The sequence below is a fragment of the Pan paniscus genome, chromosome 12, assembly GCF_029289425.2.
Source record: "Pan paniscus chromosome 12, NHGRI_mPanPan1-v2.0_pri, whole genome shotgun sequence".
NCBI classification, from domain to species: Eukaryota; Metazoa; Chordata; class Mammalia; order Primates; family Hominidae; genus Pan; species Pan paniscus.
Genome location: NC_073261.2, coordinates 73464013 through 73478309, shown reverse-complemented (window position 1 = coordinate 73478309; position 14297 = coordinate 73464013). Strand labels below are relative to the sequence as shown.

The 14297-nt window shown below is 36.5% G+C and overlaps 1 long non-coding RNA gene across 2 annotated transcripts in view; it reads right to left on the bottom strand.

Annotated features, from left to right (window-relative positions):
* LOC134728671 (uncharacterized) overlaps positions 1-14297 on the bottom strand; it is a 206935-nt gene that overhangs the window by 160790 nt on the left and 31848 nt on the right. For both annotated transcript variants that reach the window (XR_010109325.1, XR_010109324.1), the window contains one exon: positions 8970-9031. This is a non-coding gene — a long non-coding RNA (uncharacterized LOC134728671). The remainder of the gene's footprint in view (positions 1-8969; positions 9032-14297) is intronic.

Sequence of the window (14297 nt, the reverse complement as noted above, 5' to 3'; positions counted from 1 at the left end):
CAGCCCCCTAGTTATTCTTTCCTTAAGAATAACTTAATAAATATTATTAAGCCAATCTTATTTGCTTAAGCCTCTGGGCCTTTCTACATGATATTTCCTTTAAATTTTTTTTTTCTTTTTGTTATTAATTATTGAACCTAAATTGCTCTTTGAATTCAAGTGAGCAAAGGCTCCACCAGGGTTATTTGTTCAGTCCTTTAAAATCATAAGCTACTTTTTAAAAGATTATTATAGCAGTATATAATGATCTATTTAAATGTCTACTGCCTAACTAAATAAAGAGCATGAGTTTTTTGTCTTTGACTCTTCAATATCTAGCACAACATCTGGCACCTGGGCAGCCTCACTGCCTGTGCTGAATGGACACATGGGTGAATGGGCAACTGGAAATGGAAATATTCATTTATTTGAACTGACATATGTCACAGGCATTATTGCAAAAGAAGGACTGGTTTTTGTAAAGTGAAAACGCTGTGGACACTTAAACCTAAAGAATGGAAAGAATGATAACTACCATACCAGAAAAGAAGTGTCAAAATGAGTTTGCAGGGTTTGTTTTAAATGTGCCCAGCCTGTTTTTATTCTAGGAGATTTTGCTACTGTGTCTATCAAAATGCATATGTCTAACAAAGAATACATGGGACTGCCATCATTTACCCTGAGGTGACCTACAAAGCAATTTGTTAGTGTGGAGAAACACACAAATGACCCAAAGGCTAGGGTGATCATCATTCATTTATTCAACAAATACTTACTGAGAACTTAATATATACCAGTCACTGATTAGCTATAAAAATGTTGTTTTTAATTGGACTAATGAGAGTTGATGATGTCATTGCAAAAGAAAAAAAACCCCAAAAGTAATGTGTTTGGAGAGTATTAAAGTGTTTACTTCCTGTATAAATTGATTTTCCCACTTCCTTGACCATAAGTTACCTTCCTAGGGAAGATTATACTGTGAAAATACCTTACTCTAATATAGCCTCATACATAAAGGAAACATGGCATATCAAAGCGGGACAGTATGTTGAAGGTTCACGAGACCATCCACTTCATTGGTGCATTGGTAAATTCTGCCCTCCTTTTAGAAGTTACTGTATTTAGTACAAAAGGTCCCTTATATGACTAACTGGCACCTAGACAACAGATACTACTTGAGTTCTCATAAGATAAAACATTTGTAACAACTACAGCAGGTGAAAGCAAACTACATCTTGAAGGCAAAATCTACCCAAAGATTGTTTCTGTAAATAAAGTTTTATTGCAACATGGTGCATATCCATTCATTTACGTATTGTTTACAGCTGCTTTCTTCCCTAATGGCAGAGTTGAGTAGTTGTGACAGAGACTGTATGGCTTGCAGCTCCTGAAACATTTACTATCCGTCCCTTTATAAATATTTGCCAAGTTTTCTACTACAGGTACCGGATTGTATTGAGAAAACCATTTCAGAATACAAATGTAGTAAAGTAGATAAGATCAGTCAGCTAAAAGGAAGTTTAAATCCCACAAACCAACCTCTCTGTGTCCTCCCTTCCCATTCACACACCCTTCCCAGGCTTTGATATCTATCATTCTATTCTCTACCTCCATAAGATCAGATTTTTAGCACCCACATATGAATGAGAACATGTGGCATCTGTCTTTCTGTGACTGGCTCATTTCACTTAACGTTATGACCTCAAGTTCTTTCCACATTGCTGCAAATGACAGGATGTCATTCTTTTTTATGACTGAAGAGTATTTTATTGTGTGTGTGTGTACATATATATATGTATATACGTATATGTAGTATACGTATATATATACATATATACACATATATGTGTATATATGTGTATATATGTGTATATATATACACACATATATATACACACATATATATGTGTATATATGTATATATATACGTATACTACATATACGTATATACATATATATACACACACGTACATGTATACATAGTATATATGTATATACGTATATACACACACACACAATTTTCTTTATCTATTCATCATCTGTTGATGGACACTTAGGCTGATTCTATACCTTTGCTATTGTGAATAAGTGCTATGATAAACATATAAATGCAGGTATCCCTTTGATACATAGATTTATTTTCCTTTACATAAATACCCAACTCAAGATTGCTATGACTATTCAGCTTATTTTTGGTTCCATGAGAATTTTAGAATTGTTTTTTCTATTTCTGTGAAAAATGGCATTGGTATTTTCACAGAGATTCCATTAAATCTGTAGATTCCTTTGGTCAGCATGGTCATCTTATTGATATTAATTCTTCTGATCCCTGAGCATGGGATGTATTCCATTTGTTTGCTTCCTCTTCAATTTCTTTCATCAGTGTTTTGTAGCTTTCTTTGCAGAGATCTTTCAGCTCCTTTGTTAAAATTAATTCCAAGGCATTTGTTTATTTTTTGTGGGTATTTTAAATGGGATTACCATATTAATTTATTTCTAAACTGGCTTATTATTGGTATATAGAAATGCTATTGATTTATGGATGTTGATTTTGTATTCTGCAACTTTAGTGCATTTATCAAATCTAGGAATTTATTGGTAGAGTATTTAGGGTTTTCTAAATGTAAGATTATAACATCAGCAAAGAGGGACAATGTGACTTTTTCTTTTCTAGCTTGGTTGCCTTTTCTTTCTTTCTCTTGCTCCAACTAGGACTTCCAGTACTATATTGAATAGGCATGGTGAAAGCAGGTATCCTTGTTTTGCTCCAGATCTTACAGGAAAGGCTTTCAGTTTTACCCGAGTCAGTGTGATGTTAGCTGTGGGTTTGTCACACATGGCTTTCATTATTTTGAGGTAAGTTTTCTCTATGCCTGTTCATTGAGAACATATATCCTGAATAGATGCTGAATTTCATCAAATGCTTTTCCTGTGTCTTTTGAGATAATTATATGGTTTCTGTCTTCCATTCTGTTTATGTGATATTTCATATTTATTGATCTGCATATGTTAATTATTCTTTCATCCCTGAGATAAATTCCACTTGGTCATGTTATAGGACCGTTTTGATATGCTGCTGGATTCAGATTGTTATGTTTTGTTGAGGATTTTTGTGTCTATGTTCATCAGAGATATTGGCTTATAGTTTAGTTTTCTGTTGTGTCCTTGTCTGACTTTTGTATCAGGGTAATGCTGGCCTCATAGAATGAGTTAGTGAGGGTTCCGTCTTCATCAATTTTTTAGAATAGTTTGAGGAGGATTGGTACTAGTTCTTTTATGTTTGGTAGAATTTGGCTTTGAATACATCCTATAGTAGGCTTTTCTGTATTAGAGAACTTTTTATTACTGATTTAATCTTGCTACTTGTTACTGTTTTTTGCAGACTTTCTATTTATTTCTAATTTAATCTTGGCAGGTACTATGCTTTAAGGAATTTCTCCATTTCTTCTGGGTTTTCCAGTTTGTTAGTACATAGCTATTTATAATATTCTCTGATGATCTTTTATACATCTGTTGTACCAGTTGTAATGTCTCCTTCTTAAATTTTGATTGTATTTGAGTCTTCTTATCTCTTTTCTACTTGGTTAGCCTAGGTAGCAGGTTACCAATTTTGTTTATCTTTTTTTAAGTACCAACTTTTTAATTGATCCTATGTATTGTTTTTCAGTCTGTATTTTGTTTACTTTTGCTCTGATCTTTATTTGTTTTCTTCTGGTTAATATGGGGTTTGTTCTTGCTTTTCCAGTTCCTTAAGGTCATATCATTGGTTATTTATTTGAAATCTTACTGCTTTTCTTGATGTAGGCATTTATTGCTATAAACTTTCCGCTCAGTACTGCTTTTGCAGTATTTCACAAATTTTAGTATGTTGTATTTCTGTTTTCATTTAAGAAAATTTTGATTGCCATCTTAATTTCTTTATTGACCCAAGGGTTGTTAAGGAGCATGATTTTTAATTTTCACATATTTGTGTAGCTTCCAGTTTCTCTTGGGGTTGATATCTAGTTTTATTCCATTGTCATCTGAGAAGATACTTGAAATGATTTCAATTTTCAAAAATTTGTCGAGGCTTGTTTTGGGGCCTGACGTATAGTCTGTACAGGAGAGTATTACATGTATCGATGGGAAAAATGTATATTCTGCAGTTATTGGATAAAATGTTCCTTAAAATCCGTAAGGTCCATTTGATCTAGAGTTCAGCGTAAATCCAATACACCTTTGTTAGCTTTCTATCTAGTTGATCTGTCTAACGCTAAAAATGAGTGTTGAAGTCACCAACTATTACTATATTGAAGTCTATCACTTTAGATGTAATAATATTTAATCAATTTACATTCAAGATTATTATTGATATGTGAGTTTTTGCTACTGTCATATTGTTAATTGTTTTTTGGTTGTTTTGCATGTTTCTTCTTCCATTCATTTTCTCTTATTGTTTGTCTTTGTGGTTTGATGTTATACTCTAGTGACACCATTTGCGTCCTTCCTCTTCCCCATTTGTGTGTTTGGTTTACCAGTGAGTTTTGTACTTTCATGTATTTTTGATGGTAGTTGTCATCCTTTCACTTCCAAGTTTAAGACTCCCTTGAGCATTTCCTGTAGGACCAGAATAGGAGTGATCAATTCCCTTAAATTTTTGGTTGTCTGGGAAAGCCTTTATTTTCATTCATGAAGAATAACTCTGCTGAACGTAGTATCCTTGGTTGAGGTTTTGTTGTTGTGGTTTTTGTTGTTGTTTTAGCACTCTGAATACATTCTCACATTCTCTGCTGGCCTGTAAAGTTGCTGCTGAGAAATCTACTGTTAGTCTTTTGGGGTTCCTTTATAGGTGACTAGACACTTTTCTTTTCTTGCTTTTGGTATCCTTTCTTTTGCTTTAACTTTAGACAGTTTGACTATAATGTGTCATCAAGAAGACCTTTTAGCATTATATCTGTTTGGAGATCTTTGGGCATTCTGTATCCGGAATCCTAGGTCTCTAGCTAGACTTGGGAAGTTGTCATCTAATATTTCATTCAATACGTTTTCTAACCTTTATGTTCTTTCTTCACCCTTGGAAATACCAATATTTAGTCATTTTATATTGTTGCAAATGTCATGAAGACTTTTCTCATCCTGAAAATACTTCTTCTGCTTGATCTAGTCTATTAAAGCTTTCCATTGTATTTTATATTTGATTTAATTTTATATTGTTCCAAATGTCACGAAGACTTTTCTCATTCTGAAATTATTTTTTCTGCTAGATCTAGTCTATTAAAGCTTTCCATTGTATTTTATATTTGATTTAACAAATTCTTCAGTTTTAGAATTTCTATTTGGTTCTTTGTTATATCTGCCTTTTTGGTAAATTTCTCATTCGTATCCTGAATTATATATATTTTACCTATATTGTTTTTCAGAATTCTCTTGCATCTTTAAAATCAGTATTTTGAATTCTTTATCTGAGATTGTAACAATTTATTTTTCATTGGTTTCTTTTGCTGGAGAATTGTGAGTTCCTTTCAGGTGTCAAGTTGCCTTGCTTTTTATGTTTCCTTTGTCATTACACTGATACCTGTGCATCTGGTGTAACGATCACTTCTTCCAATTTATAAGATTGTTTTCATAGGGGAGGACTTTTTTTCTTAAGGTGTATTTATGTTATTGGTTGGATATGATGCTTTGGCTTTGATTTTGGGTGCATGTATTTGTGTGTTTTCTGTATGATTTTTTCCACTGTAAACTGCATCAGTGGTATCTGTGATTCCTTCAGTGGCTCAGGGTTTGGTTATTAGTGGAGGCTGTGGTGCAGTTTTGCTGGGGACTAGGGTGCCAGATGGGCCAGTCTTCAGGCCCCAGTGGTGGCAATGGTGACTTGAGCATGCCTGTCTTTGGGCCCCTGGATAGCTTATGCTGGCACCAGTGTTGATGGACCCAGGAGGTCTGGTTTTTGAGCTTCCACATAAGCAAGAGTGGGCTGAATATGTGGGCAGTTTCTTGGGCCTCTGGCCAGCTGATGTGATGTGGGTGATGGCAGTGGCAATGGTGGAATTCCCAACCCACTGGAATCCAAGTGATCTATTCTGGTGTTGGCAGTGGCTACAACAGGTTGGGAAGCCCAGGACCCTGTCCTGCTGGTGGCATGTGCAAGTAGGTGTCAGCTATGGTGATATCAGCCCAACCTCAAACCTCAGAAGCAATTTTCTGGTGCTAATGGTAATGAATTAGGTTGGGCAATTTTCAGACCCATTGACAGCATGTTCAATTACTGAAAGGATAAGACCAGGCCAGCATGCTAGTTCTCAGGCCCCCAGCATTGTGTTTAGGTGCTGGTTTTTATAGGCAGAATTGGAGTGCTCCCCAGTTCACTGGCAGAATGCTCAGGTATGGGCAGTGGCAGCTGAACTGTGGGCCTGCCACCAGGGAGGGTAAGGCCATTCTCAGTGAAAGCAGCATAGGAAGGATATGCAGATTCTTTGTACCTCAGTCCCAAAGCTGTCTGCAACAGTGGCAGTGGGATTTGTCCTCAGAGCATGGGAAGGTGCTTAGCCTTCCCTCTCCCTTCTAGGCTCAGTGGTGGCAGCGGCAGTAGCGGTGGCCTCAGGGAAGGACACAGTCCTTTGTCCAAAGGCTTGGTCCCTTGTAGGTTTGGCTATCAGAATGGTACCAGTAGCAGCTGCTCAATACTCAAAAGCTTATGGGATTCCACATGTGTTCCCTCTCTGGAGCAAAGCCTCTGTGCAATCTCTAGGTAGCTCCCTATGTTAGACTTAAGGCCAACCTGGGTAGAGGAGTTCTCCCATAGCTAGGATTGTGAAATACTGTGGGAGGAGTGTGAGCCCGGGGGTCTTTCTCATACCCTTTCCCTGAGTCTGGGAGCTTCTCCCACCTTCCAGCTGATCTTGGACAAGCAGGCTGCCTCAATTCCTTTTTCTCATTTTGATTGCTTCCCAGCACTTCTTTCTTGAATCCCAGTATTCTCTCTGAGAACATCTACTTAAAATTTGAGTATCTACTTGCTATTTTGGTTCCTCCCTGTGGATAAGGCACATACTAGCTGCATCTACCCAGCCATCTTGAACCCCTCTCCAGTATATTTCTTAATGAGCAGAAAGAGCCTAAGCTTTATAAAAGACCCATTTAATATGAACAACATATTCTTCTCCGGCACTGTGTAGAAAGCAGAGCCTTTCCTCACTGCTCCAAGAAGTTTTGACTTGCATTAAAAATTAATGTTTTATTCTCAAAACAATTTTATTTTATGACTCTATGCCCGTTAATTACCTCACAGTTTTGAAGTGCTGAATTTCAGATGGAGATTGTTTCCTCATTGCCCTCTTTAAAGTTCCTTTGTTGAAACATGGCAGCTGACTGTCACAGACTGACTCAATGCTGATGTTAATATTGTAATTATTTTGTGGACATTATTATGGATCTTGCTACATTTTTAGAGTTTTATCAGTAATTTTAATCGTTGTAAGAACTCAGAGGAGCAAGTCAAACCATGGAACCCAAAAGGGGTCATTCATTCCAGATCCCCCACCAAGAATGGCTTTACTGCTTGCTGTGATTTTTACTTTTCTAGGATCACCATGTATGACCTAGATTCTCTTGCTAGCGCCAGACTTTCATCTCTTCTTTATATATCCTATTAATGTTTTATTGTAATAGTTGTACATCAGAAATGCTGTGTCATGAAATAGACGCTGTAGAAAATTTTATTTGTCCTACAGGATAATTCAGACATTGCTCTAACACATTTTGCCATCGCCCACACTTTTTTAGTCTGCCCTATATTTCAGTCTCAGGAGAGTAAAATCTCTACGTTAATTCTGCCCACACACTTCTACACTGCTTTTCTTTCTCCTCAGTGACAGATCTGGGTTGGCAATGCTCTGTACTGGCTGCACAACCTTATGGTATTGCTTGCATGAGGGAAGCAAACAACAGTTTCATTTTACACATTCAGCACCTCTGATCTTCAGCAGGAGCTGAAGTGTTAAACTCTTTATTAGGGATTCATGGAGACTCCAGATCTTTCATAGGGCATTTCATCCTCAGAAGGAGACCATCTGCCTTCCCCAGAATGCCTCACGGTGCCCAAGAGAGGAACAGCCAGGACATGAGGAAGTTCTCTTGTAAGTGGTGGTAAACAAATCTCAGGAGATAACCCAAGGGATATCAACAAAAGTTTAATTTTTAAAAAACTAAACATAGAAATGATTTTCTCCATTCATTGACTAAATATGATAATAGAAATAATGATAACAATGAGAATAAAGTCTGATAAAATTTATGAAATCATTGTTCTCAGTCATACGTTATGTCAAATGATATTGATCAGGGGAAGAAAACTATGGCCCACAGGCTGTCTGCTTCTTCTTGTAAATAAAGTTTTAGTGGAACACAGGCACAGCCATTTGTTTATGTATTATCTATGGTTGTCTTCCTCTACAATGGCACAGATGCAGTAGTTCTAACAGAGACTATATGACCAACAAAGCCTAAATACTTACTTATCTGGCCCTTTACAGAAAACAAATCACTGATCCTTGATATACATTATCTCAATTAGTTCTTTTGAGAACTCTGTGATGTAGGTCCCATTACTATTCTCATATAAATGAAGAAATTGAAACTCAAATGATTAGAGAATTTTCCCATGCTTACGAAGTAGGGGACAGAGCCTAGGATTTGGAATGTGTTTATTTCACAATCCTATATAGGTTCTCAAGGCTTTATGGTAACCTTAGGCAAACAATTTCACCTCCTTGATCCTCAACTCCCTCATGCACAAAGGAAGGGTTCACACTGAGCAGCAGCCATGATGTTTCCCATTTACAACTTTGTGCATGTCCAGCATGATATTCATTTATTCCAAAAAGGATTTTCCAAATGCCACTCAGGAGAGAGATTTCACAGAAATAACTAGAGGAACTTTTGAAATCATCACAGGTTTACCAAGAAATTATGCCAGAGGACTATTCTCTATCATTAAATCACATAAATACCTTGTTCTCCAGAATACCATGAATCCAATTATCAGTTCTAGGAAAAGAGCTCCAATAAACACCTGTAAAATACAAAAATACAAAAATTAATGCTGGGTTTCATGACATGTGTTATTAGAGAATCTTCTGATGAGATCCTCAGCAGTCTGAAAACCCCATTGATCTGAGCAGGTTTTCTTTCCTAAGTACTCCCTTCATTTCGATTTGTAGGCATTCAGGTAGCACCACATGTACTTCTCTGTGGCCTGTTTGTTCTGAGATCTATTTCTTGCTCTCCGTCTCCTCTGTTCTATATCACAGTGGTGTTGACCCCTATAGGCTGCATTTTTTAGGCCTGGCATAATTACTGCTGGCTGAGTTTTAGGCCTGTGTGGAAAAATTAAGGAACATAAAACAGACATAATTTTGGGGGTGCTATTCACAAATTGACATCCACTCAGAGACTTCCAAGGAGAAATATCCTTATATGGCATCTGTGGTGCTGAATGTTCTGTGACCAAACCTCCTTCTCAGGGGACAAAGACAAGGGACAAAGAAATTAGTTGTGAATAGAATGTGTGAACAAGCCGTTAAAGAGGAAGGTCTACTACAATGTCTTTAAGGCTAAAATTTAGATGAAGATATAATGGCCATCTTTGTTGTGTTAACCGTCTCCCAGTGCCAAAGGTACTGCAGCTCCATTATTGTTAATCCTGCCAAGGGAGGAAATTACATCTTGACCCTTTGTCATTTAACGACACCTAAATGATCCTTGAAATTACAATTACTTTTATTTCTCTTATTAGGTCAATTACTGTGACTCCAGTGCTGCAGCTAAGAACAAGATGACATTATGTCATCAAAGGTGTAAAATTTAGGGATTAATAATAATTGAGCCAGTGCTATAAACAGAACTATTAGTACACAGAACAGCAAGATAAAAATGTTTTAGAATTCCATTCTGTGGAAACATTTATTCAGATCATGTGGTATAAGTGGATATAACTGCAGAAAGCCTATATGCAGGAATATGTTTTTTTCAGTTGTAGTCATTTTGTTTCATCATTTAAAACTAAATCAAATTACAAGATTTTTTAGTGTTGTATAAAGAAGGAACACTTGTCAAGAAATCATGTAAAAAGATTCTGTGTGAATACAATATCTATATTGTGTAAAATACAAGAAGACTTGTCACTGGGCCTTTTTGTTTTAAATTTTCATCTTTAGAAAGATAGGATTTGAACAAATGATTGCTATCAGCTCTGATTCTAAGAATTCCCAGTGTTCTGATTCTAAGAATTTCCCCATTGGATAGATCATATCTCCATGTAATTCTACTACTGACATGTATTTCAAATGAAAATCTAAACATTTATAATTATTTTACTGTCCTATTCTATAATTGATAGTGGCAGGAGGCAAACAAATGTCTAGGCAGACAGGGGCAGGTCCCCAGCAAAATCCCACCTTCAAGCTGAAGATACTTTAAAGCCTAGATATAAGTCCCGGGTAAATCCACAAACCAGACTGAGAACACTCTTTCCATTTGGCATTCTTTACTCTGACTGATTCCCATCCTTCACCTATTTTACATCTATCTACTCTTTACTAACTGGTTTTCTACACTGTTGTTGCCTGCCTTTGAGTGGTGCCTTTGCATTAGCCTTTCTTTGCATACTCACAAACCAATCAGCATGCACTCTCCAGTTCTGAGCCCATAGAAGTCCCAGACTCAGCCACAATGAGAGGAGAAACCACCCTACTGTGGAGGTGAAAGTCTGCCCCTATGTCCCTTTTCTGCTGAGAGCTGTTCCATCACCCAATAAAGTTCTTATCTACCCTCCTCACTCTCCATTTTTCAGCACAGCCTCATTCTTCTTGGTTGTGGGACAAGAGCTCAGGAACTGCCAAACACAGGTACTAACTATAACACAGGTGAGCTGGGGCACACCTGGCCCAATTGGAGGCTGGGCCACTGCAAAAGCCAGACTCAGCCTGGGTGAACCAAGTGGGTGGGGCACCTCCTGCAGCAGGTAGCGTGCCCAAACAAGACCAGGGCAGGTGCATTGCCAGCCAGAGGTCCCTGGCTGGCAAAATGACCAAGAAAAATCCTGTGTCATACTGACTTACCTATTAATTCATTTATTCACTCAACATATTTGTCTATTAAAAATGCTTTTTTAATGCTAATCCTGTTGATTATATTGTGCTTACTGTTGTAAGATTGGAGTTTTATTAGGAAAAATAAAAGACTTGCATTATAGTCATAAATTGTATTGTTGTCATAAAAAAAGATTTAAATGTGAACTATATCAACCATTTGTTAGAAATGGAAAAGTCACAAATGACAATGTTCCAGCAAATGCAGTGCCAAGAGATGAAAATCATAACCTTGGCTATGCAGCTAAATATTAATTATTCTTTCCCCAGAAAATACTCCAATAAATAGTTGTCTCCCCTATGAACAGCAAACTGCTTCAAGATTGACTTTTGTCTTTGAATATTCAATACACAAGAAGCTCATTAAAACTGAGTGATCATATAAATTAGTCATAGAGTAAGTGAATGATGGAAAGAAAGAAAGACGTTTACCTAGTAACTTGTAGGAGGAGAATCACTTTCTTAATTTTAGCAGTGAAAATGCATATATCAAACCATAAGCTTTCAATAAGCAATTTGCTCACTAATTGAATATAATGGAGGAAAAATATTTTTGACAATGAATCAGCTAGTAGTACAGGTTAAAGATGCAAAATACTAAAAATAGGGAGGCACAACAATAAATGCAAAGCAGAAATAGAAACAATGTTATTTATATATTAACCTAGTTCAAGCTGACTGATGGGTATATTGGATTTATTATACTATTTTACCTACTTCTGCATATGTTAAAAAATTCCCATAACAAAAATTACAGATAAATAGGTATGCTGAGCAGCAGGTATTATTTATGGTATCTGTCATGCTTTACCTTGGCGATCACAGTCCATGTAGCACAGGAATTATAAAACAAACAAATCAGTCTTAGTGGTATTACAATGTAGGATTACCTTAGACTTGGGTGCTAATATATCATATATTGGTACCATTGTAATTGAAATAATATTGACAGTAAGAAAAGCAAGATAAGGATCTCATGAGAACATATATGAAACTACCAGCCACAGCAGGAGTCCAACTGAAATTATGAAAATTTGATTTCTAACTAGCTATGAAGGAGGGTTGGAAAGATAAAGGAATGACTTAAGAGTCCTATCATGGGCATCTGGATGACAGATTCCCCTCTCTGGCCAGTCTGTGATATTCCAAGGGAGACTAAGTGGCTTTGACATTGATTGACAACCAGTATTAATGGGGCCAGCTTGAAGCAAGCAAGTTGATAATCTGTGACATAATGAACTTTTAAAAAGCTAGCTTTTTCAGCTTACCAACCAAAAAAGCCCAAGACCAGATGGATTCACAGCTGAATTATACCAGATATATAATGAAGAATGAATACCATTCCTACTGAAACTATTTCAAAAAGTTAAGGAGGGGGCACTCCTTCCCAACTCATTCTATGATGCCAGCATTATCCTGATACCAAAACCTCACAGAGACGCAACAACAACAAAAAATGTCAGGCCAATATCCTTGATGAACATCGATGTAATAATCCTTAGCAAAATACTGGCAAAGCCAATCTAGCAGCACATCAAAAAGCTAATCCACCACAATAAAGTAGGCTTTATCCCTGGCATGCAAGGTTGGTTCAACATACACAAATCAATAAATGTGATTCGTCACATAAACAGAACTAAAAACAAAAAACACATGACCATCCCAATAGATGCAGAAAAGGCTTTTGATAAAATTAAATATCCCTTCATGTTAAAAGTGTTCAATAAGCCAAGCAATGAAGGAACATACCTCAAATCAATAAGAGCTATCTATGACAAACCCATGGCCAGCATCATACTGAACAGACAAAAGCTGAAAGTATTCTCTTTGAAAACTGGCACAAGACAAGGATGCCCTCTCTCACCACTCCTGTTCAACATAGTATTGGAAGTCCTGACCAGAACAATCAGGAAAGAGAAAGAAATAAAAGGCATCCAAATAAAAAAAGAAGAAATCAAAGTATCCCTGTTTGCAGACAACATGATTCTATATCTAGAAAACCCCATAGCCTCTGCCCAGAAGCTCCTTTAACTGATACACAACTTCAGCAAAGTTTCAGGATACAAAATCAATGTACAAAAACCAGTAGCATTCCTATATGCCAAAAACAACCAAGCTGAAACCAAAATCAGGAATGCAATTCCATTCATAATTGCCACAAAAAGAATGAAATACCTTGGAATACAGTTAACCAGGGAGGTGACAGATCTCCACGATGAAAGTTATAAAATGCTACTTAAAGAAATCAGAGAAGACATAAATAAATGGAAAAACATTCTATGCTCATGATTAAGAAAAATCAATATTGTTAAAATGCCCATACTGCCCAAAGCAATTTACAGATTCAATGCTATTCCTATCAAACTACCAAAAACAGAAAAAAAATTAAAATATGGAATCAAAAAGCATCCTGACTAATCAAGGCAACACTAAGCAAAAAGAACAAAGCTGGCAAGATCATGTTACTCAACATGAAACTATGCTACAGGGCTACAGTAACCAAAACAGTATGGTACTGGTACAAAAACAGATGCATAGACCAATAGACAAGAATAGACAGCCAAGAAGTAATCGCACATACCTACAACAAACTGATCTTTGACAAAGCTGACAAAAGCAAGCAATGGTGAAAGGACTACCTAGTCAATAAATCATGCTGGGATAACTGACTAGCCATATGCAGAAGACTGAAACTGGAACCCTTCCTTATACCATACACAAAAATAAACTCAAGATGAATTAATGATTTAAATGTAAAACCTAAAAATACCAAAACTTTGGAAGATAACCTAGGGAATACCACTCTGTACACAGGACCTGACGAAGATGTCATGATGAAGACGCCAAAAGCAATTGCAACAAAAGCAAAAATTGACAAACGGGATCCAATTAAACTAAACAGCTTTTGCACTGCAACAGAAACTATCAACAGAGTAAATAAACAACCTACAGAATGGGCAAAAAATATTTGCAAACTATGCACCCAACAAAGGTCTAGTATCCAGAGTTTATAAGGAATTTAAGCAAATTTACAAGAAAAAAATAAAACAACCTCATTAAAAAGTGGTCAAAGGACATGAAGAGGTACTTTTCTAAAGAAGACATACATGCAGCCAACAAGCATATAAAAAATGCTCAGCATCACTAATCATTACAGAAATTCAAATCAAAACCACAATAAGATATCAT